The sequence below is a fragment of the Myotis yumanensis genome, unplaced genomic scaffold, assembly GCF_028538775.1.
Source record: "Myotis yumanensis isolate MYYU_CA2020_CCGP unplaced genomic scaffold, mMyoYum1.0.hap1 SCAF_14, whole genome shotgun sequence".
NCBI lineage: Eukaryota > Metazoa > Chordata > Mammalia > Chiroptera > Vespertilionidae > Myotis > Myotis yumanensis.
The window spans coordinates 47,313,212-47,338,317 of NW_027223765.1; the positions used below are offsets into that span (position 1 = coordinate 47,313,212).

Below are 25,106 nucleotides of genomic sequence, written 5' to 3' on the forward strand. Positions count from 1 at the left end.
TAAAGGCTAAATGCAGAAGAGTGGATAGAGGAAAAGGCAGTTGCTAGAGAAGGTACGAACATATGTCTTCCCCCCATGATACAAGACTCAGTTTTTAAGTAACATAAAAAACAGATTAGGAACCCCAAGATCTTGTGGTACATACAGAATACACTTACATTACATATGGTCTAACTGTAAAGTAAAAAGTGACGACTCTTTAGGGTTTCCAAACAAGACCCACCATGATAAAAAATTATCCTGCAATTCTGAGGAAGGAGACACTTAATAACACATAAAATTTATGTAAGTAAATGTTATCATTTTAAGTTTCTAAATCAATAGGCATGTCATTAAATATAAAGCCTCAGAAAAGGATTTTAAACCTGTGTGATCCATCTACATTGTCGAATGTGATCTGTACAGAGAGAGTGCTCCAGAGAGAGAAAGCTCAGGATTCCATCTTTACAACCCAACCTCCTGTTAAATTCCAAATGAAACCACTTTATTTGGCAGGTATTTTCTGTAGAAAGTGAATTTTTCCACCCTAACTGGTTTGGCTCAGTGGATAGAGCATCAGCTTGTGGACTGAAGGGTCCTGGGTTCTATTCTGGTCAAGGGCACATGCCAGGTTGTGGGCTCAATCCCCAGTGAGGGGCGTGCAGGAGGCAGCCTATCAATAATTCTCTGTCATCATTGATGTTTCTATCTCTCTCTCCCTCTCCCTTCCTCTCTTAAATCAATAAAAATATATATTTTAAAAATAATAAAAGAAAGAGAACCAAGATGGCGGCGTAAGGTACAGACCTGTGCATGCTGTCTCTCACAGCAACATCGAGACTACCAACTATAAAAGTAACAGTCGTCATTCAGAACCATGGGAAAGCTGGCCCAGTGGAAGCTCTACAACTGGAAGGAAAGAAAGAAGAGCATTGAGACTGAGTAGGTTGTGCAGAGGCTCCAAGAACGGAGGTACGGAATCGCGCGCCAGGCTGGCTGCAACTGGATGCGCGGTTTTTTTCAATCAGAAGGGGATGCGGACTATCAAATCCACTGAGCGTGGTTGGGGCGGGATACTAAGCTCCCAGACCCCTACGGGGAGAAGTGGGACGGCCTTGCAACAACCCAGAGAGCAAGAGTGGCTGTGTTGCAGAACTGCTCGCCGGCACTCGGGGACGCGAGTCACTGAGTCGCGGAGAGGCAAATAGACGCATAGAAGCCATTGCCGTTGGCCCCACCTTGGTGATTCCCAGGGACCCCTGCGTGCCCTGCTCAAATTACATCCCCAACCAAGCTGTGCTAGTGACACAAAGAGAACCACCGATGCTTTTGCAGCCAAGCCCAGCAGAATGCAGATTTCAACTCCTCACATACATAAGGGACACAATAAAGAAGCAGAATCAGGTTCGGAGGAAGCCGGAGCCGGACACAACTGGGCCGGCAACGTGGAACCGCTGTACCAGCAAACGCACAGGCAGGCCCACCAGTTCCAGTCTCACATGGGACACTGGGTGACGGCAGACAGGCAATCTATGCACTTGGTAGAAAACGAAATCCAAGTAAGCATACCAGATATTCAGCCACCAGGAACGCCTGGAGATTTTGTCCAGCAAGGAGCCGCCCAACAAAGAACAGAATGCCAAACTTCGTGTTGCTGAGACGGCCCCCATGAGGCTGAGGCGGCCCCCATAGGGCCAAGGCAGACCCCGAGAGGCTGGGACGGCCCCGGCAAGGTTGCAACTGCCCCGGTGAGGTTGAAACGGCCCCTGTGAGGTTGAATCAGCCCCGGTGAGGTCAAGACGGCACCGGTGAGGTCAAGACGGCACTGGTGAGGTTGAGACAACCCCGGTGGGGTTGAAACGGCCCTGGTGAGGTTGCAACTGCCCCGGTGAGGTTGAAACGGCCCCGGTGAGGCTGAAACGGCCCTGGTGAGGTTGCAACTGCCCCTGTGAGGTCGAGACAGCACCAGTGAGGTCGAGACCACCCCGGTGAGGTTGAATCAGCCCCGGTGTGGTTGAAACAGCCCCGGTGAGGTTGCAACTGCCCCGGTGAGGTTGAAACGGCCCCGGTGAGGCTGAAACAGCCCTGGTGAGGTTGAAACGGCCCCAGTGAGGTTGAGACGGCCCTGGTGAGGTAGCAATGGCCCTGGCAAGGTTGCAACTGCCCCGGTGAGGTTGAAACGGCCCCGGTGAGGTTGAAACGGCCCCGGTGAGGCTGAGATGGCCCATGTGAGGTTGAGACGGCCCATGTGAGGTTGAGATGGCCTCGGTGAGGTTAAGACGGCCCTGGTGGGGTCAGAACGACCCCAATGAGGTTGAAACGGCCCCTGTGAGGCTGAAACAGCCCCCGTGAGGCTGGGACGGCCCCTGTGAGGTGGGGACAGCCCCTGTGAGGCTGAGATGGCCCCTGTGAGACTGAGATGGCCCCTGGGAAGCTGAGGAAAATACCACATGAACTCACTCATTTATGGATAATAAGAAACATTATAGACTGAAGAACAAAAATGGATACAGAGGCAGAGCAGCATTGAGCAGAATGTCAAACTGCAGTGGGAACCCTGGGGAGGGTTGGGGGGAGTAGGAGATCAACCGAAAGACTTATATGCATGCATATGAGAATAACTGATGGACACAAGACACTGGGGGGGGGTGGGGGAAGCCGGGGGAATGTCAAGGGGGAGAAAAAAGGAGACATGTGTAATACTCTTTGTAATACTTTAAGAAATAAAAAAAAAGTGAATTTTTCACATGCTATGGGCATGACAAACTTTGTTTTCAGTTGTTTAGATACTGGTATATCTTCAAAACTTCCCTACTCATTAATTGCAGAAGATTATATGTGCATATTTCTCAGGGTGTTCTTGAAACACATTTCTATGTAAGTTAAATGGGCAATTAAGATGTTACCATTCAATTCTATGTACCTACTTGCAATGGAATTCTAGAGAGGATATCATTATCCAACTGGCCTATTTATCCATCTTTGTAGGGCATTAGAGGTAGGAGTCAGGCATCTGGGTTCCAGTCCAGATGGAAAGCACTGTATGATCTTGCAGAAAGCATAAAAGCACATCCTCTGTATTTACTTTTTTCATTTGTTAAATGAAAAGGAGAAAAATGATCCTAATAGGGTTGCTGTGAAATCCACAAAAATGAGGAAACAATAAAGAACAGAGTATGACTAAGAGAAAGGGACCTACTGTAATTGTGTGAAGAATCCAAAAGAAAAGCGGCAATGCATACAAAAACCTTTAGTCCAAGCATGTCGAACTCAAAGGCTAACATGTGCCAAGTAAACAAGGTTAAAGTTTATGTGGGCTGCAAAAAAACAAAAGCTTCAATTTTCATAAAAACATAGGTTTATTTCAATAGGGACATGCTGAATACGAAGGGCTGAAATAAATGAGTAATCGTTAACATAAAATAATAGAACATTTTAATAAAAATTAATATTTTTTTCTTGAGCATTAACTTACCAGACACTGAATAACTGCACAAATTAATAAGCGTAATGCAAATAAACCTATTTCTCTTGTTCTCCAAAAGTGAAATATTTCCTGTTGCGCACACCAAGCAAGTCAATACAAGACTAATGACATGGCAATCAGCTGCTGAAATATTTGCTGCTAGTATTAGTGGAGAGAACTGGCGCACCTGCACATAAGGCACATAAGGAAAATGAATGCAACATGAATATAGTAATCAGTCTATAGTAATTAGCGAACGTTGTAGTTCATTATTAATAATTATTTATAACAGGATATTGTAAAAATTAAGTTACAAAATTTTTATTAAAACATTTCATACATCCCATTATATTGGCTGTGCCACAAAAATATTCATTGTGGGCCACATGTGGCCCACAGGCCGCGAGTTTGACATGCTTGCTTTAGTCTATCACACAAAGCACATATTTTTAAAGAAGCAAACAAAAATAATTAAAAGTAGTTCAAGTAATTTAAATATATGTTCTCTCTTGAAGAAATGTCAGATGAGAAAATCACATTCCTAAACCACCACAAACTCTCCTAAAACATCTCTCTGTCCACTGCTGTCCCTCTTATCATCTTCCACCCAGTCAGAAGCCTGACCTCTCCATCAAAGTCACCAAACAGCTCTAGGAAATCTTCCACCAAATAATGAGCAGCACATGACAGCTGCTAGACTCAGCTTTGATCTTACAACATAGGTAACTAATCTACATTCCCAAACCAGTGGATTGATGACATCCCTTGGAACTAAACAGATGACATCCCTTGGAACTAAGCAAAAGCCAAGATCTCTTCATCTCTGTATAAGCCAATTACAGTTGGCAAATACCAGTATCTCAGAGTATTCAACAAAGTGACTGGCAAGCAATAAATGTATAGATAAGTGAGTAGTATTCAGAATGGGAAGATTGACCTGAGTTTTAGATTTCCTTGGGTCTCAGAGCACCTGTGGCCAAGGACTGAAACTCCTGCCTGAACAGATATCTCCAGAGTTTGAGCCATTGAGGCCCATAGTGACAAAGACAACACATATGATAGGTCAGGGCTACAATCATCTTATTCCAAAGACAGCTTAACGATTCACACAGATGTCAAGACCAGATGACACTCTGCTGCTGGAAAGCTACCACATGAGTCAGACGAAGAAGTCAACACCTCAGGAAACACAGCTTTCTGGAAAACATCAACATCTCTTCTTTTTATCAACACATTTTCTAATGGATCTTCTACTGCAATGAGTTATTCTTAGAGGCTACATCCTAGAACTATTCTATTTTTCAAGAAGTACTTTTAAAGCTTTAAATCTTATAAAACTTTTTTTTTCCAGTTCACTTGTAAGAATCTGTAATATCTACCTCAAGGTTGACTTGAAACTTGATTTCACGGCTTATTCCAACTAGATGTCTTCTTCATATCATAACTTTGTATATATATCATCTAACAGTTCTATTCTGACTGACTCAGCAGCATGTTCAAATAGGCATAGAAGGATTGACATGATGCTGATGAAGCCTAATCTTCAGGGCTCCTCCTAGTGCAGGGCCCCAGCAGTGCTGGGGGCAGGTGGGCAGCAATGGTCTAGGTGGGAGGAGACACCAAACAGCATTTCTAGGTAAGCATTTCTGACAAAGAGATCAGGAAAGAAAGAGAACCAAAACATTTAACCGAATCATTGAAATAAGTACTAACCTTTATATCTAATTTTGTATTCATCATTTTTCATTCTCTTTCTTAAAGAGGACCCCCTCCCAAATTTATAAGCATCCGACAAAACCTGAATCTGCCCTGATGCAGGCAACGATGTGTACAAGTGCTTCTCTAGTTGTACTCTCCATTGCCCAAGTATTCACTCTATAGTCTTTAAAAATTAAACACAAAGGCAGAGGGGTAGGGAAAAGTGATTTTAAATGAACATAGTTAAGACTGCTGATTTCAGTAGGTACTTTCCAAGACCAAAATTTAAATAAAATAAAACCTGCAGAACTGTTGGCTCTCTGACAGTTCTGTCCAACAACCTAAAACTTTCAGATGGATGTGATTTGTGGGTTCTGTGTTATTACTGCTCCCCACAATATCAGGCCTAAGTGGGTTTTTTATGTTTAGACTAGTGCACATAAAAAGCAAACATTTCTCACATGACTGATACTGCTGCCTTTACAAAAACAACCCTGGTCAAAATTATTTAGAAACTGATCAGCAGCCCCACTGGACTCTGAAGCAATGTAATTAGGTAGTCCAACACCACATTTTGTCAAAAAACTATGACAGCCTAATAACCAGATTGTCATCAGATAGACATTGAAAAATGATGCAACATTTATTCCAGCATTAAAATACCACTGCTTCTTGGAGTCTTTTGTTTTGTAAAAATAAAGATCTATCAGAGATGCATCCCTTGGTCTGGTTGGTGTTGAAACGAGTCTCTTCCACCTGAGGGATGGAGGAGGGGGTTTTGTTTTAAAGTTTAAGAAAGAATTTTTCTAAGGATTACCTACTTGATTTAAATCATTAAAACCCTATGTGTTAAAAGGGAAATTATAAAAGGAGTGATTATAACAACACTAACTGGCATTCACTGAGCACTGTGTTCAGTTCTCTGTGTTACTGGACTCCTCCCAACAACCATCAGTGAGAGGTGCTGTTATTAATGTTATTATCATTTTCAGAGGAGGAAAGAAGCTTATAGAGGCTAAGGAGCCCACTTGCACATCCAAAAGCAGCAACCCCATGTTCTTAGCCACTGTACTATGCTGCTAAGAAGAGGGTTTAATTTGGTTTTGATGGGAGTGGGAGGTATTGTGGTGAAAGATGTTTTTTCCAAGAAAATCTATATATATAAAAGCCTAAGCGACCATCCGACTGTTCAGCTGTTCGACCGGTAGCTATGGCGCACTCTAACCACCAGGGGGTAGATGCTCAATGCACAGGCATGGAAACATGGAGCAGACAATGAATCCCAGAGGGATAGGGGAGGGTGGGAAGAGATTAACCAAAGATCTTATATGCATACTAGAGGCCCGGTGCACAGATTTGTGCACCAATGGGATCCCTCGGCCTGGCCTGTGGGAATCGAGCCCAAACTGGCAGATCGACATCCCGTGAGGGGTCCCGGATTGCGAGAGGGTGCAGGCCAGGCTGAGGGACCCCACCAGGCCTCTAGTAATTACATATTCAGCCTCTCAGAATAGGATAGTCAAGTGTGCCGTCAGACCTGTAAGCCAAATCCTATATATAGTATGACACTGGGAGAGAAAATGTTATAGATTCTTCACACATATATGCAATTACATAATAAAAGATATAAATATTAAGATATAGCCTTAGGTTTAAAAATACTTTCGCTTCCATTTAATTAGTCAATTATAAGAAGTTATCCACTAACCTGTACAAGAATAAACCTCAGGGAGTACATTTCTAAGATGACCTTTAGAACCCTAATATCCAAAAATCTTATAGTTCTATCTATTGGGATATAAATGACTTGCCCCCTGTAAATCACTGTCAAATTTGCAAATGCAAATTGTGTGGCTGAAATAGTCAGTAATAACTTAATGACATCAATTTTTTTTTGTCCAGAATACATAAAAATATTCCAGACTACTTGAATGCCCAGGCAATAAACTCAGTATTACAGTTGCAAGGGAATTTGATGTGTTCAAAATATTTTCCCGTTTAATGATTTCATTTGACACCCATGAGCCTACATTCTTTCTTAAAATTAAACACACACAAAAATGGTTCCGAATTTACAAACATAATGTTGAACAAAAGATGGCCCACACAAAGGAGGTCATATAAAATTCAAAAACCATGGCAAAATCAATTTGTGATGTTAGAGTCAAGAAAGTGGTGGCCTCAGCTGGGAGCAGGATAGTGACTAGAAGATGGCAAGAGAGAGTCATGTTCTATATTTTATTCTGGATGCAGGTTCTTGGCATGGGATCACTTTGTGAAAATTCCTCAAAATGTACACTTTGGATTGGCAAGTGTACAAATCCTGTGAATATGTTATACTTTCATTAGGTTGACATGGAACAATCATTCTCCTCCTTCAGCAGTCTGCCAGCTAGACCAAGAAGGAAAGATACACTGAGCAAGAAGAGCTGGGCAACCTGGAAACACAAAGAAATTCGACTTTGCAAATTACTGGACTGCTGACAGTCTTAGGAGAACCTTTTAGCATTCTTTCCCTCACAGGATCAAACAATTCATGTAGCAATTCACTATATTAATTCCTGTAATGAAAGTGCAAGGAAGTTTATAGTCATTCATGATTGTGCTACAGATTCCGGAAAATGTTTGCTGGGATTTAGGTCTCTGGTGGCTCAGTGAGAAATTTAGAGAAATGTAGTGAACTTCACAGTAATGGCTCATCAACAATTGCATTTAAGATATAAACACTTAATACATTTTTTGACACACCAGCACTAAATATTTGCATTTCACTTTACCAGAATCAGAAGATATCATGGCCCTAGCTGGTTTGGTTCAGTGGATAGAGCGCCAGCCTGTGGACTGAAGGATCCTGGGTTCAATTACAGTCAAGGGCATATGCCCATGTTGCGGGCTCAATAGCCAGTAGGGGTTGCAGGAGGCAGCCGATCAATGATTTTTCTCTCATCATTGATGTTTCTCTCTCTCTCTCTCTCTCTCTCTCTCTTCCTTGCTGAATTCAATAAAAAGAATTTTTTTAAAGAAGATAATATGTTAAGCAGATTGTTTACTTTTTCCCTCTCAACAATCAATATATTAAACAGTAAGTTAAATCTAGTTTTGTTTTCTGTTTCCGTGAAAACGAAATGTGAAGACAATGGGAATCCTACTTCAGTTTCTCTATCAGTTTCCACTGTTTTAGGGAGCACAGTTTTGAACTGTTTTGCATGTCTTCCAAGACTAAATGCCAAGGATGTGTTTGTGCAGCTGCCTAGATAAAACTGATGCTATTTCCAAAAATAACAATTGTTTTGGTCACAAAAAGTACCAAGCAATGTATTGGTGGGTTCGACTGCCCTATTTATTTTAAGCTAGACCACAAGAATTAGGGGGAAGGGACCTTACCAAGGATGTTAACTGCAGTATACCCTCACTGAGCAGTTACAGAAAGAGCATTAGAACTGATTCCTGAATGACTTACTTCACCAATCTTGTTTTTTAAATATGTTTTTATGGATTTCAGAGAGAGGGGGAGAGAGAGAGAGAGAGAGAGAGAGAGAGAGAGAGAGAGAGAGAAACATCAATGATGAGAGAGAATCATCAATTGGTTGTCTCCTGCACATCCCCCAATGGGGATCTAGTCCACAACTGGGCATGTGCTCTGACTGGGAATCAAACCAGGAACTCCTGGTTCATGGGTCAATGCTCAACCACTGAGCTATACTAGACAGGCTGCTTCATCAATCTTGATGCCAAGTGGGAAATAGTTAATGACAGTTAGCACTTTAGGCCTGAGTTTCTTAAAGTTACAATGTAATATTTTTACAAGATATATACATTTCAAGTAAGTTTATCTTCATTATTTTTTCAAAAGTTTGGATTATTTTCCTTTGCTCATATCAAATATAAGAAAAATGGACTTTATTAAGTTAAAATGATATTCTTAGCTTTATAAAACACCTGTAGGGGACATGGCAGCCTAAATTATCTGAAAGTAATTAATTGTTTTTGTCAACATACGGAAGAATTGGCCCCCAAAATAAAACCCCCAAGTAATGCCGAACCGGTTTGGCTCAGTGGATAGAGCATCGGCCTGCGGACTGAAGGGTCCCAGGTTTGATTCCGGTCAAAGGCATGTACCTTGGTTGCGGGCACATCCCCAGTGGGGAGTGTGCAGGAGGCAGCTGATCGATGTTTCTCTCTCATCAATGTTTCTAACTCTCTATCCCTCTCCCTTCCTCTCTGTAAAAAATCAATAAAATATTTATTAAAAAAAAAACCCAAGTAATGACCAAAAGTAGCAATAACAGTAACTATTTACTTTTTTTCTGTCTCTTGCTCACCCACTATCAGAAGGCTATAGCAAATAAACACACACAGTCTGTGGAAACACCAACGCTTGTCTCTAAAAAAGGATAGAAATTACTTTGTATAGTATTAACCTTTCCACTACATTTTAGAAAAGATGTTAAAACAGACCTTTCGGAACAAGAGTTCCTTCCAATACTTTGAGAAAGCATCCAATCAAATATACCGTGGGAATGGGGAAAAAGTCATCAGAATCACACACAGGGTGTCAAGAAGCCCAAGATGTCAGCTGGCCTGTCAGATGCACACGACCAGCAAGTTTCCTTTCATTCCACTCTCACTGGCTGCTCTTATTCCTCGGGGTTCCCTCTTTGGCTCTGCCTGATAACAGGCCCACTCAAAGACCAAAACGCCCTACCAAGTGGTCTAATGCTAGCCAGCCCCTGAGTCCTGCCACAACAGACCACTGAAAATTGCAGGAAAGTGTTCTCTGTCCTGGCCTAATTGCTATTTCAGAGGAAAATCTTTCTTTGTTTTGACAATTTGTCCTGTTCCTTATAAAAAAAAATGGGTAGATTCAGGTGCTATTTTTGGTACATGAAATAATATGTATTCTATTGCATTACTATTCTGTCATTGTATGGTTAGATATTTGCTACTATTCAGTCTGGCTGCTTCAGACACCAGGTTTACTTTACATACCCTGGCCAGCTCACAAGAGCATTAATGAAGAAGAACCCTGCAGCTAACCGCCTCAGAGTTACTTCAAATTTAATGCTAAGAGGAATCACTTTCTCTGAAGTGTGACCATTAACTCAAAGAGAAAGCCTGGTGTGACAGGAATCATCTGTGACATCAGTGAATCCCAATTCTGTAGGGAGAAGGATATGACCACCTATGAAGTAAGATTTCAGAGGTGCTCTCGCCACCCTGGTTGATGAAATTATCTTCCTATTGGACGAAGCTCAGTATTCCACAGCCCAGTTTGAAATGCAAATACATGCAGGTGAATTGTTCTAAAACTTCCGTCATTCACATTCCTCTTTCATGATTCTTATAATATCTGCAAACCAATGTTCTATCATTAATACAATATTTTCTTTTAATCAACTCAGTTTTGCCAGCCTAAATTAATTTGTAGAATTAATTATCTTTGGAAAGAACATTTTATATTGCCATTGCAAACTGCAAAGATCACTTTAATTTAGCCAATATTGTTTTCCATTTATAAAAAGGAAACCTAAAAAAATTAATGGCTAACCAAAAAATTGTTTCCTCACCGTACTATGTAAGATCATCTCATGTACCACATGAAAAACTGTAAAAAATTGTAAGTTTAAATTTACAGTAAAGAGGAAATGACTGACATCAGAATTCTCAACACCCCTCCATCCTATCTTTTCCACTGGAAAGAGGTAGGAAGGGCACTGGAACCTGAAGGAGCTTGTGCGATGCTGGGTGCTCGGGGCAGGTGAGGTGGAAGTCGCAAGCTCTGAGAAGTAAGGGTATAAAAGAGCAGCTGCTGCGCACCTCCCAGGCTTTCTCTCTGGTGCTGCCCTGCATGTGTGTCATGGAGGAAGTCCACTGTTTGATATGAAGGTCCCTCCTCCACTTCTATGCACCATCTCTTTTAGACACACACGTCTGCACTCACAAATTACCCATCACAAAGAAATCACAGGCTGTTAATAGGTCTCTTCATTGTGGTGACAGTGCAGAACGAACGCCAGTCCCTGCCCTGAGACCAAATTGCCTGGAATGCTAACAGGGGTTCCCAATGGGAGGAGACGCAGAGGTCCTGCTGCTGCTTGCCACACTCACCACTAAGTGCTATGTTCTGGCTCTCCCTGCATAGCCTCCCCCCAGTGAGATTCTCAATTCTCTGATCCTTTCCATTGCTCTACCACCTGGCTCTCAGCAAAACAGGTGTTCAATTTATAGAAAAGGCGAGTGCGTGAATCTGAATGAATCGATTATAACTGTAAACAGATCAGCTTTGCAGAAAGGAGCACCTGGGGGCCTAAGGCATGCACCCAAATTATCTCAACCCTGTTCAAAGTTTTATCAAGGAACCACAGCACAAATCCCACCAGTGTCACTCTGCCTTTGCGGAGAAATGACAAGTTCTCCTTCCTTTGCCCTAGGGCAGTGGTTGGCAAACTGCGGCTGGTGAGCCACATGTGGCTCTTTGGCCCCTTGAGTGTGGCTCTTCCACAAAATACCACGTGCGGGCGCGCACGTACAGTGCGATTGAAACTTCGTGGCCCATGCGCAGAAGTCGGTTTTCGGCCTGGGCGAGTCTACTTTGAAGAAGTGGCGTTAGAAGAAGTGGGGGGTGTTGGTCAGTCAGGCGACGGGAGACTCGGTGCTGGCGGGCCGCAGGATACGCAACGCAGGGGAGGCGAGAGTGATTCATGATTCATGCCCGAGTTGAATGAGCCAGTCAGTCAGTCAGCAGTCTCATGTGCAGTGGTTAGTGCTAGTCGCATCCGCAAATCGCGCACGGGTGACAAAAAATAGACGAAACAAGTATACAAGACAAGTGTGGATGGGAGAGTTGGAAGGGGTCAACCTCAGCGAACGTACCTCAATCAGATTGAGGACGTTTTGAGCAAAGGCCAGCTTAGGAGTACCTTAATTAAGTTAATAACAATGTACCTACCTATATAGTTTAAGTTTAAAAAATTTGGCTCTCAAAAGAAATTTCAATCGTTGTACTGTTGATATTTGGCTCTGTTGACTAATGAGTTTGCCAACCACTGCCCTAGGGGGACAAAGATCTGCTGCACTCTCTATTTAAAAGTGCCTCCTTCTTACAAACTGTGTATTCTTGGTCAAGTTACTTAACCTCTCTGAACTTCCATTCCCTCATCTGTTAAATTCTGAAGAATATCTGCCCCATAAACTGTGAAATGAGAGAATTAAGAAAAGTGGCTACCACATTGCCTGGAGTACATCATAAGCTAAAGATGCCGGGCGCCTTTTGGACCAGATCACAATGGCATGATAAACATCAATGGCATCATGGTATCGGAGTTTTTAATGTTTACAGAGAGGATGGAGCAGGTTAGCAGGTCTTGGGGGCATGAACGGGCGCAGCGTCATGTGCAAACAGTTCTTCATAAACAATCTTAGTAAATGTGTCCTGGGCTGATGGTGACCACAGTTCATTCCCACTTTGAAATCCCTGCATTTCCACTTCTTTCTCTGAATCTCCTACGCTTTTAATACCCATAGAGCTTCCCTCATTTCGAAGTCAGTAGGATGAGCACCTGCAGCCATAGGATGGGAAGTTTAGGATCTGATGCCTGTAGTATTTTTCAGACAGAAACACTCTCCCAATGCCTCTACCCAGGAGATGGTAAACTACTCTGACATCTCAGCTGTTGCCCCTCCAAGCAGATTCCCACACCTCTCGGCTAACACCCTCTCTGGGCAGGCATCTGTCCGTGTTTACAGTTATTCATTATGACTGGCTATACACAGATAGTGCCTTTGGTGTCAAACCAAATGGCCTTGTAGACCCCTAGTCCAAGACAGCCAGAAGATACAGACACACTGAATAAGACACAGGCAGAAAAATCACATTCACTTCCTCAAGATGGAGAGAGACTGAGCAGACCGCTAAGGGCCTCCAGAGCTCCAGCTGGGCAGGCCCACAGCAAGCAGAGCGGGATCAGAAACCGGAGGTGCTTCGGGGTCAGAAAGCTTGCCCAAACAGCTTCAGTGGGTGTTTACCAACAAATACACAGCCAAGGAGAAGATGAACTGCTTTGCAGGGGAATCATCTTGAACCACAAGGACCAGTATGCATTCTAAGTGCCAGGCACTTCCTGGCTCTGAGGTAGTGCACATCCATTGTGACTCTGCTCACCTCTCTGTGCATGAATCTCTCCAAGAACACAAAGTGGAGAATGCCCTTCGCCATCTGCAGTCATCTAAATGGAGAGTCGTGGGGGAGGGGACAATGGCCTGGAGAGATGGCCCCAGTCCTCAGAACCCACTACAATGAAGACTGTGTTTAAACAAGGGGAACGTGGACAGTCACATCATCGGGAGTGAATCTAAGAACTCCAGAATGAGTGCACATTCCCCACTGACACAGCTGTATTGAAAAATCAACCCGTGACTCTGAGGGAAATGAGAAAACACACTGGTGATTTCTAGCGTGGCATCCAATCTTCATTTTTGTGATCCGTCAATTCTCAGTTCAAGTATAAACAGACTTTTTTCCCCTGAAGTAGGAAAAGGATTAAGTAGGCAGGATGCTTTCTGCGTTCTGTGTAGCATATGTTCATAAGCTTTCCTTTTGTAGCGTTTATGGATTCATTCTGGAGTAGGGTTAAGCCGGAGCAAAGCAATTTGGCATGCTTGCAATTGCTTTATCAGGAGAAGCAAGTGCAGTCTGCAGGGGCCACCCTGACCTGAGCACATGGAAGCTTCCTGGAACCCTGAGGGGGATGCTGATTATTTCCTTACAGGGAGGATCAAGCTCAGTCACCTCCTTGCAAAACAGTAAATGAGCTTCATGCAAATCATCCTCGGGAAAGTGATGGCCCAGGGGACAAGAGTGATCATTATCACACAAACTTAATTTCTGACCAACTTCAACGATCGCCCTGCGGTATCTGCACTGGGACAGAACCTCAGGTCAGCATGCCAATCCATTCCAGCCCGAGGGCTACAACCACGGCAGAAGAGCTTTCTAGACCTGCACATCCACTTCCTCTTGCTACAGCCACACCCAGGACACAGTGTGCCTCTAATGATGACGTGTAGAATGTCTAATGTTCACAGTACAATGTTAGGTGGCAAAGCAGGCCATGCCATTTTTTAAAAAGTTATCTTTACTGTTGAAAGTATTACAGGTGCTCCCCATTTTCCCCCCATTGCCTCCCTCCACCCCACTCCCACCCCATCCCCAGGTCTTCTCCACACTATTCTGTCCAAGTACATGCCATTTTAAAAAAATATTTTAAGTAAATTTATTGAGGCAACATTAGTTAATAAAATTATATAGGTTTCAAGTGTATAATTCTATGACACATCATCTGTATATTGCATTGTTTACCACCCAAAGTCAAATCTTCTTCTGTCACCATATATTTCACTCCCTTTATGCTTTACCACACCTTCTATCCCCTTTCTTTTAAAAAAACACATATCTACATAGAGAACTTGATACCATTCTATTTAACCCAGTTATTAATTAACTGGAAAGGAACAAAGGAGGGCCAAATAGACACATGCCCAGTATGATCTGGATGACATAGGGAGGGTGCTTGTCTGTCGGTCACACCTGGGAGCAGGTCACTGGCCAGAGTAGGCATGGCCATTGCACGCACTGAAAGATTTGAGATACATAAGCTCCTGAGCAAAGGAGTCCCCTCCCTCTTTCTTGCTCTCTTGCTCTTGCTGCTCAGCCTGACTCCTGGCTTGCGAGGCTCTCACCCTTTGCATTTGCCCACATGGCCCACATCTATGTGAACCCCACACACAATGGACTAATGGACTGAAACTAGCATGATGCTGTGCCAGACTCAGCTCCACCATGGAATGGAAACTTTGGACACTGGCTTGGCTTTAAGCTCTGCTGAATTCCCAGCTTCACCTTTTCCAGGACTGGTGTAAGGGAAATGGGACTTTTGAAACCCAGGGATGTAATTCCACGCAAATAAAGCTTCCTATCATATCTCGTTCTTGCATGGGGGCCTCCAGAAATGCTTATTCCAGCAGCGCCCCAAGAACCCCACTCCCAGTAGCAACTAAGAAAGCCAATCCACACAATTCTCCAATAACAAACAGTCTGGAAAAATATAACCCAAAATGCCATACATGATCATCTCTGGACTGGAGGCTTATGAGCAACTTCTGTGTTCTTTTCTTTTGTTAATTTTTTCCTAAATATTCTAAAATGCAACTGAATTATTTTTATAATGTGCATAACGAAATTATAAGGGGATTTAAGATACAGAATGGCATTTACAAAAGGTTTTTTCATCTGCAAAACAATCATTCCATTAAAATAATATAATTGACCGGCAGCAGAGAAAGAACTACTACATATCTCACATTCAACTTTGTTATTCACCATCACTCACTACTTCTTAAGTACTTGCTGTAATGCAGTGCCCTGCAGTAGTCATCAGTACTCAACTAAATAAGGTAGTAACTAAGTTATTTACTTCGTTTGGATCCCACCAGTGTTACTAGAGAACCTGAAAAGGCATTTAACGAGGGTGTTAATCCACCTGCCTTGTATTCCACCCTCTCAGAGACTCTCCCCCAATGCTGCTGAGCAAGACTGAGTAGAATTAAGTAGGCAGCCAGCCCGATGGACCCTGTGCCCAGGCCACAGGTGATTCCAGCAAGGGTGGACACCTGACCTACAGCAAGCAATACAGATACGTTTCCTCAGGAAAGAGGAATTGGACTGCGGTGATTCCTGTTAGTCTCTATCGAGCTCGCTGCAGGGGCAGTCAGAGTGGACCCAGTGACAGAGAGCGGAGCAGAATGCAGGGAGAAGCAGTGGTGAGAGGCTGTGCAGCTCCAAGACAGTCACTGCACCTTAGAATGGAGACACTGAGAGATGGTGTGGAGCAGACACGCTTATCCATTTACCTGTCCGGCTCCTGTTAGCAGTTGAGGGCCAACCACTTCCTGGTCCAGTGCCTCAGGAGGCTCTGGGTCCTACCTGACCTCAGGTCAGCACAGCATATCTCATTTTACTGCACGCACATAAGTTCCATTTCTTATAAATTGAAGGTGTCCAGACCTCCACCAGCAAAAAAGATTACAACTTGCTTTTTTGTGATACTTTTTTGCAGTGGTCTGGAACCAAACCCACAGTATCTCAGAGGTATGCCTGTAAGCTGCCCTGGCCTTATGGCAAGAGCCCCATCTTTTGTTTTTTGTTTTTTGTTGCTGTTTGTTTTGTTTGTTTCTTGAAAACAAATGATTCCTAACTAAGACATAGTTACAAGGGTCAAAACTATAGACCTTCATTCCCATTCTTCATAGCTGATTCCTCCCTCTAAACTGTTATTAACTCAAAGAAGCCCTCCCAGACCACCCCATAGGAGGAGGCCTCCTCTGTTTTGCATCGTTTCCTGAATAGGATTTACCATAATTTTTATTTATATATGCACTGCTTGTTTAACTGTTTGATCTGTCTGCCTCCATAAAGTATAAAGCCATCCGCAGGGCCCATGTTGCTTGCACCTCACACAGCTTGTTGCTGGCACATTGCAGGAGGTCAATGGTGTTGCCAATCAGTTAGTCAAGTACATAAGTATGTATTCATTCATTCTATATATGAATAACCACTGAGCACTTAACATTTGCAAGTCTTGGTCCATTCTCCATGAAAGACATTAGGTATATATGCAAAGACAAGAAACATCCACGGGACAGACATGGCCAAGGGCCTATCTAAACAGCCATCACCTCTTCTGCCTTACAGTTTTATAGTGGTATATCCCTCCACAAAGCCATGTGCCCAGGGATTATCACAGGTCAGGGGCAAACCCTGATTAGTTTAAGCCATGCTCAGATGGCCATCCCTTTAACTCCTAGGGCAGCCAAGCAGAAACAGGGAGGGCCAGGGCAGCCAGGGCCCCCCCAACACATACACCCGCAAACACACACACCCAAAACACACACATACCAAGCTACCTCCAGCTGTAAGCAGCCTCTTCTATTTACTTAATGTGCTGACCAAATGTTATCATTTTCTATGTGTACCATGACAAGAACAAACTTAAATTGAATAGCACCAATCTAAGCCAATTAAAGTCATCCCATCCTGGGTGCCAATGTCCTACTGACATAGGAAGGAGTATGTGTCCTTACTCAGCCAAATGGGACCTGAGGAGGGCCTGCAAGAGGGGTTATGGGAGCCGTCCCTTGCTCTTAAAAGGGACACACACAAATAGACAGCCTCTTATGCCAGTGAATGCTACCATATCGCAGGCAGCTCCCCAAAATGAAGCTGCCATTTTAGAAACATGAAGGCAGCCAATCTGAGGACCAAGTCAACACGCTGAAGATGGCAGAAGAAAAGGAGCAAGAAATGGAAACTTTAATGGCATTGTTGAGTCACTGAACTAACACCCCCTCAGAATGTCTTGCTCCTTGAGATAATTTTCTTTATTCTAATAGGTTTTATTTTGTGTTCAAATGTGGTAGAAGAATTCACAAAATAATTGACAATGCTTAGCAGTATGTCAACAGCTTAGTGCTCAAAATCCTCTCCCTGCTGCACAGTGACAACCATCAAAGGCCCCCTGGTAGGTTCCCAGTTGCTTGGCACCAGGGGAAAGTGGATTGAGGTTGGATTCTAGCCATGCAGAGTCGGGGTTCTCTAATGCCCTCCATCAATCATGACATCCACGGTGCTCAGCAGGTAGACACACAGAGTGGGAAGCTTTTTTCTTAATTCCCTTCTTGTTTAAACCATTTTGAATTGACTTATTATTTGCAGCCAAAAGCATCTTCACTGATAAATCTATCTTCACATAATTAGCAGCAAATTTATGTGACCTCCTTCAAGCAAAAGACTCAGGAGAAAATGACAGAGATTCATAATTCTGCACACATTCCCCCAAATCTTCAAATGATAGGTCTTAAGTGAATTTCCTTCCAAAAGTTAGACAATTGAGATGCCAGAAAATTAATTAAGCATATGATCATCCAACACTCTCTCCAAAATGATAGTCATAAAGCACCCTAAGAATACTGATGCACCACCTTGTCCTAGTAGTAAATTTGGGCCAGCATAATTTAAAATATCAATCTGTATTTTTTGTTATCCCTTTTACGTATATTTTTCCCTTTCTTATCTGAAGAACTTCAACAGAGCTGGCATTCCCTTTGTTTCGGGGGCCTGTCCAGAAGCTGACGGCAATCTCTAACCCCCAAACCTGGCCTCCACTAAAGATTTTTCTTTCAAAAGCTGAAATTCATGGAAGGGCATGTGCTAGATACCAGCAAAAGGGACAGAGTTAAAAACAAGTTTGAGTTGTTCTGTTTAAAACTGTTTGGTTTCCTTTGATCTTGTTTGGGTGGAACTGGGCTTCCCTGACACTGGGGAGAAGCTGCAGGTTTCCGAGTTCCGGAAAGCAGTTGGAGCTGGCAGAACTCTAGTAAGGTGGCAGGACCTTTGATGGGGATGGTAAGAGAATGCTGAGAAAATGAATATTGGGGTCTTAAAGCCACAGCAAAACCCCCATCATCCTTTGCATAGACACGGCAGGGCCATCAACACTGTGTGGACAAGGAACCTCTAAGAACCAGCAGAGACTAAGGCTCAGAGGGCCTTTGCATGGACGTGCTGCATTGGGCAGACCTGCAGAACTTCTGATCAATGCTACTAGTGAGCACAAACCTTAAATGCCACTGAGATAGAACTTCCCAACATTTAGAGAAACAAATATAATAATCATATATGCATGTATGCGTGATTAAAATTCACACGTGTAACATTCAACACAATTTTTCCTATTAAATCTTAAATCTGAATGCAAAATCAGTTTGTATTTTTAATTGGCTTGACATGACATGAGCTCCCAAAGGATATCACACTACCAGGTCAAACTCCCACTAGTTAGTCAATATATTCCTGTAAGTCCTGCTACCTAAGAAAGGAAAATTAATGGTTAGACAGATGGTTCCATAGCTGGTAAATATTATTCAATATTTTTAAAACATTCAAATAAAAGGTGATAATAGAATGTTTTTATTTAATTCTCTCTAAATAATGCCACACCCATTCATAAGAATTGGCAATATTTCCCTCAATGTGCTGGGTATTAATGAAGATTGAATATAAAGAAGTGCCCTGTGTGCTTGGTACTTTAAATAATTGAGATTCCCAAATAATACAAAAGCATTTTCAAGTCACAAATGAAATATGAAGTGAAAATGTTCTTGAAGGAAATTTCTAATAATACTTACCTACTTCAGAGGGTGCTGGGAAACTCTATTAACACCAAAGGAACAGTTTTAGATCTTCAAATAAAAGGACTATAGAAATGCAAAGTATTATTATTATAGTTCTGAAATAATTTCACACCTAGGGATGAGAAAACCCCAGGCCAAATTTTATGCTTTTCTCCTGTCTGATAAACAAGAAATGCCACAAGCATGGGGGAAGTGGAGGATGGAAATCAAATAGGACAAAGACATCAAAGTTTCCCTTTTACTTGAACTACATTCCCCCTAGATGTCATTTTAGGGGACTCTCAGGAAAAAATGTGTTCCTTTAAGGTCAGGGTTAAGTACAGGGGCAATGTTCTCATTGCTTTTATACCAGATAGAGTAACAACCAGCTGAGCTGAAAAAAATAACTTTGTCCACTTCTATGGGCACTTGCCAAACTTAAAAATAGCCAGTTAAATCATAACCCGAATCACCCACAAGTGTGAGCTCACCTCGGAAGTCAAAAAACAGCTGCTTTCAAGGACACCAGAATTTCCGCTCAGCTACTGAGAGCCCTGTGTGGTTCTGATGGAGGTGGTGGTGGTGATGATGGTGGTGATGATGGTGTTAATGGTAATGATGGTCATGACAGAATATAGAACAGAAGTTTTCAAACCCTGCTGATCAATGGAATCACCATGGAGATTCTTAAACTACAGTCTTGGTCTCCAGCTCAAAACTACTGATTTTGAATCTATATAGATAGAACTCAAGTTCATTGCCAACCAGGCCAGAATGATAATGTAAATATTACATATGGACTCGAACAAAAATTGTCATATAACCATGTGATTATGTTACGAGGCTATAAAGACCAGAAGTGGTATAAGTGGGGCATATAAAAGAGCTATTGCTAAAATTGATATACCAGGAAAAAAGAGAATAAGTACATTACTTAGAAATATATAAACACCAGAAGTATTGGAGTTAAAAGTTGCCGATTCTGGAGAAAGGGCCAGAAGAAAAGGAGAAAGGGAGGAAGGGGACAGTGTCGCAGTTTTTCAATATTTGCTCTTTAGTGCTGTTTTATTCATATAATGTAGATATGTTTCTTTGATAAAAAATAAAATGAATTTTAAAGGATAATTCATAAAGCTATTACTGTGTAATAGTGTAATATTGGATATCTTTATATACTAGGATTAAGAAAGTCTTTCAATTTACCAAAACTTGCTTTTAAAAAAACTGATTAATATAATACCCCCACTCTATCACCAAAATGTCCAGTTCTTGAAAGTGTATGATAAACACTATGTCCCTGGCACACTGTAAGTCTTAAAAAGACATCTGTTGAACCAAACTGAAGCAGGAGGAAATATAAAGAAGTGCTTTGTGCAATTAAGGTCGCAGCAGGAAAGAGACAGCACCTGCACCTGGGGTCACTGAGGTGAATTTCATGAAGGGTATGGACAAGGTTAAGGGAAATGAAGAGGGGCAGCCTAGCACCCTGGAGTTAGCAAAAATACCACCATCACCACCCAGTCTTAAAGGCGAAGGGAACACCTACCAGATGTGGAAAGATCGGTCACTGCGGAAGAGAGGCCCCACCCAAACTGTGGCCTTCCTTAGAGGAATACAGCCACGGCCAACCAGGAGCTGCAAGGAAGGCAGGGAATAATATCCCAGCCTCGCCTTCTCAGAGTTTTGCCCAGAGCCTTCCACTGGCTAACCCAACAGCAAGCCAGAGAGCAAGGGAGTCCAGGGAATGCTGGCCACAGAGGTTTGCCTCCCGGGGCTGAGAGCCTTTCAAAGGAGCGAGGAGGCATAAATAAAAAATATCCAGCACAGGCACTATACTAGTATACAATGTTGTTTTTATTTTTGTTTTTTTTTCATTTACTTCCCTTTCCTCCTCAGCCCCATAAAACAAGCCCTCAGGTTTGCAATCTGTTTAATAAATGTATGTGGCATAATACTAGTTAATAACAAAGCAGATACGTTATGCAGCCCTTTACAATTTGCTAAGCACTTTTTCACACATTATCTTTAAGCCATCCTCAGAACAGCCCTATGCAGAAATAGGGCAAAGCTTATCCTGGTTTTACAGTTGAGGATCCTGAAACCTTAAGAAAGTTAGGTATGTCTCCCAGAATCATGAAGGTGACAAGCATCAGGGCCCAAACTAGAAGGCGGGTTTCCCAACACTCAGCTAAGGCTCCTGCCACCATCCAATGCTACTGTGCTCTGAACTCACAGGAGGGCAAAACGGATGTCCCTGTGAGAAAGTCATTAACCAGCTTTGTTCTAGGCACTGCACAGAACACAGAAGTCATCAACAAGTAGAAAGACACAAGGGGAAAGAGAGTAAACTTGCCCATCCATTCTCAGGAAACCACGGCAATGCCAGAGACCGAAGTAATTGAGTTTTCAATCACATTTTACACATCATTGAAAAGAAGGTGTTTGGTAGGACAAGAAAGGTGTTCAAAAGGGGAGTAAAAATTCAGGGAAAAGTACAAAAAGATTTAAAGAGTTTTGTGTTGGAATGCTGGGGTAAGTAGAAGGAAACCTCAGCCCTTTACAATCCCAGGTCACAAAGAGATCAGGGCCCCAGAAATTGGAAAAATTACCTCCCTGCTTCTCTTCTCATTTCCAACTCCATCCCCACATACACACACATCCTTGAGAGCTTAGAGAAGTAGCCAAAAGTGGCTTATTTTTACCAAACACAAAAGTACTAGAGAGTCCAGCAAAATAGCCCACTTTTGAAATGCTAATTGAGAATTCTGCACCTTTTGTAATCTACAGCAAAATGTCCAGCTGCTTACTAGTATACTTGATGGAAGAAAGCAATGAGTGGTATTTTACCTGTATGCCTGCAAGCATACCCCATGTATTCCAGACCTCTGTAATGTCTACACTACTTACTCTATCAAATAGGGTTCTATGCCTACAGGCAACAGAAACCAATTGGCTAATTGGAGAAGGATCATTGGAAGGAAATTGGACGCTCAGTGAATCCAAGGCAGACTCAGTGAAACAAGGCTTGGAGACCATCAGTGGCCAAGACAGACACAGAGGCTAGAAAATGGGAATGGGCACAGTGGTCTCACAGAAGGTACTGTCAAGCAGAATGTCTGTGGGGAAAAAGAAGAATCCCTCAGCTCAAGATTCAAATTCACCCTCTTAACCAAGCTGGTGGTCATGCACCCATTCCTAGGCTAAGTGTAGGCCCCTGAATTATAGTTCCACTAGTCTAATTATTTCAAAAGGAAATGAAGGTGCAGTAAGGAAAGAAAAAGTGACACCGGACAGAATAAAAAGGGGAGGGGAAGAAGTTCCTTTGTACTTACCAAGACTTTCTTCAAAAATTCCTTGAGAATCTAATTAGCTAGCAGATCACTAATTTCTTAAAGACTATATTATGGCGAGAATATGGAGAAAATCGTACACTGATGGTGGGAATGCAGACTGAGGCAGCCACTGTGGAAAACAGTATGGTGTTTCCTCAAAAAATTAAAAATGGAACTCCCATTTGACCCAGTAATTCCACTTCTAGGAATATATCCCAAGAAATCAGAAACACCAATCAGAAAGAATATATGCACTTCTATGTTCATAGCAGCACAATTTACAATAGCCAAGATTTGGAAATAGCCTAAGTGCCCATCAGCAGATGAGTGGATTAAAAAACTGTGGTACATCTACACAATGGAATACTATGCTGCTGTAAAAAAGAAAGAACTGTTACCATTTGCAACAGCACGGATGGACCTGGAGAACATTATGTTAAGCAAAATAAACCAGTTGGAGAAAGATAAATATCACGTGATCTTACTCATTTGTGGAATATAATGAACAACATAAACTGATGAACAAAAAATAGATCCAGACACATAGAAGCATCGAACAGACCATCAAACCTCAGAGGGAAGGCAGGGGAGGATGGGGTGGGGTAAGAGATCAACCAAAGGACTTGTATCCATGCATATGAGCATCACCAATGGACACAGACAATTAGGGGGGTAGGGGCAAGTGCTGGGGGGGGGGGGCAGGAGCGGGTGGGGAGTGGTCAATGGGGGAAAAAGGAGATATATGTAATATTTTCAACAATAAAGAATTTTTAAAAAATAAAATTAAAATTAAAAAAGACTATATTACTTAGTAATACCCCAAACAGCCAAAAAAAAAAGTGTTTACTCTGATGCCTACAAAATGTCAACCTGACAACGTTTTACTTCAAAGACCTCACTTTTCATATTACCTGGAAGTTATCTTTTCATTTGATTCCTAAAGACAAAGCAGAACTTGCATCTCTTAATAACAGCATGCTTATTTTGGAGACATTATCCTGAAGCTTCCAAAAAAACAGATTTCTCAAAACACCTAAAGAATGCATCCTTAAGGATGCTAATATTGATGTTAATAATGATGACAGTAATAGTAACAAAAGCAGCCGAAGCTAACATCTAGTGAGTACTTACCATGGTCAGGACCTGTTTGTTCTAAGCCCCTGACATATAATAATTCATTTAATCTCCACACAGCCTTATTAGGAAAGCAATATTAGTACCCCATTTCACAAATTAGGAAACTGAGACACAGAGGGGGTAGATAACATATCCATGGTCCAATAGCTAATATAAACCAAACCAGGCGGAGATCCATGTCTGTCTCTAGAACACAAATTTAATCAGAGATTTTCATTGAGAGCAGAGGAAATGGGCTAAATGGGTGTGAAAAAAAACCTCTCCAAAAGGAATATGAGCCTCATCAACAAACCTAAAGATCTCAAGGTTCTGAAGATTACCTCCTCATCACTAACTCCAATAATTTATGAGACTTTTTCCTGAAAGCTTTCAAGCACTGCTTATTCCAAGATGTGGCTCAATGGTCCAGAGATATGCAGGTTATATGGCTGAAAATAAGAATTATCTACTTTTTAAGTTCATTTTTTCTTCACCAGTACCCAACCATTACAGAAAAGTTCCAAGCCAGCCAGCTTCATGCACCAGAGTTTAGTCATCCCAAAGCAAATCCTCAAACAGTGTTTTCACAGCTCATGTTTTGATTATTCAAAAATGGTTTTCTCCTATTTCCCTATAAAATTCTTTTTCACCCTCAAAATAAACAATAAAAATTCAACCCCAAAAGTAGATTTGCCATAAAGTTAGGAATAACTTAAAATATAAGGTAAATCAAATGGCTTTTCAACTTTAACTAAAGTGGTCACAGTCATGATTACTATAATAAAAATGACATTAAAAAAACCTTAAATTGTCAAAAACATAATTGATGATGAAAACAAAGGTAAAATTACGGCATATTTCACCCTGGCCACCAAAGACTCTTGATGAAACTGCAGCCCCATAATTCCCCAGAATGAATTCTTTAAATTAAAACACTTCATGCAGAACAGAAATTAAACAATGAATCAAAGAACAATGCTGTACAGTGGTATGTTTATAAATATACCTAGCAAAAAGGAAACAATTACATTTTTTCCAAGTAAAAACCAACTGACTGCAATGCTTCACGGGAGGCTGAGTAGATACTTTTCCCATTGCTGCGAACTTGGAAGTTCATTTCCTGTAACTCACTTAGGGTCCACCTTGACGGGGTGCAATGAAGTTAGCTACACCAAACTGGCTGGCTCTCTCCTTTCTACAAAACTAGCTTCTCCACGCAACGGCACAAACTGACTTTCATGATAAATTTCACCCAACCCAATTGAAATGCCACTCTGCATTTTCTTTTA

The 25,106-nt window shown here is 42.0% G+C and overlaps 1 protein-coding gene across 4 annotated transcripts in view; it reads right to left on the minus strand.

Moving 5' to 3' along the window:
• FHIT (fragile histidine triad diadenosine triphosphatase) overlaps positions 1–25,106 on the minus strand; it is a 1,340,207-nt gene that overhangs the window by 1,279,580 nt on the left and 35,521 nt on the right. The window lies entirely within an intron of this gene.